A 1,143-nucleotide genomic window follows, 5' to 3' on the forward strand; every position below is an offset into this window, starting at 1 on the left:
GGAGTAGTCGGCTGGCTCCTCGCCCACCAGACGCTCTGCTCACGCCCAGGCTCAGCAGCAACCCGCCAGCTGGAGGCTGACGTGGAGCAGAACTGCCTCGCTGTTTGTCCGGCCACAATTTCCTCAACTCAAGGCTGTTCTCAGCAACTGAGAGCGAACAAGGCCACGGAGAAAGCCCCAGTCAGTACCTGGACGTGGTCCTACACTTCACAAGCTGAACTTTCAAATTTGGCCTCAAGTGGGCGGGTGCTAAGTTCTCAGTGACTCACAAAACCAGCTTCAAAATCCTGTCCATCGCTCTGCCCCGGTCAGGCTGCCTCCTTCAGGAACAGAGGTGAAGAAATGTTCAGGTTGTCTCCATCCTGCTGGCAATATGGAGAAACCGCCAGTAGGCAAGGGGACCAAAGAGTCATTATCTCAGACAGTCCCATTCCAACAGGCACAGTGAATGTGGGAGGAGGGGGCTGGGGGCATGTGGCTGAGAAGTGGAGCCCTGGGTAAGTGGGTGCATGTTGAAGGAAAGGAACAGGGACCCCAGGAAGATCTAAGACCCTGGGGAGGCTATGTGAGTGGATCGCCAGGTTTCCGCACATGCAACCTGAAATGTCTTTACGTAGATTTGCTTTAGCTCATCTTCTGTCTGTGCTTCTCCTTTCCCTCCTTTCCTCTTCTTCTACTTTCCCATGGTACTTCTCTCTTCCTTCTCTTGCCTTCTCTCACCCAGACAGCAACCAAACTCATCTTTGCTGTCCTCCGCTGTGCACACTTCAGTTCCGCACTCCACGAAGGCCAGGAAGCTTTGATCCTTCTTAGGCCCCCACAGAGGGGGAGCGGTAGGGGCTCCCCACCTTCCCAGAAAGCATTTGCTTTAAGGCCATACCCCAGGTCTCCTTGAATTTTTTCTTTCTTCTGCTTTCCCCTCAGCTGCAAATACTTTCAGTTCCCTTCCGGTCAGCCCTTCTTCTTTTTTTCCATCCTTTGATCCATTTCCAATGACCCCATCCGAGGCTGGGCTCAGGGGAGGCCGACTGCAGCCTCTGCTACCAGTGAAGAAAGCAGGGTGCTCTGGACAGAGCACAGATTTGGAGACTAGAGGGACAGTTCAGCGACTTAACAAGCTGCTTTCTGAGCCTGTGGGGTCAG

The sequence above is a fragment of the Enhydra lutris genome, unplaced genomic scaffold, assembly GCF_002288905.1.
Source record: "Enhydra lutris kenyoni isolate GAN:26980312 unplaced genomic scaffold, ASM228890v2 scaffoldscaffold94, whole genome shotgun sequence".
Taxonomy (NCBI): domain Eukaryota; kingdom Metazoa; phylum Chordata; class Mammalia; order Carnivora; family Mustelidae; genus Enhydra; species Enhydra lutris.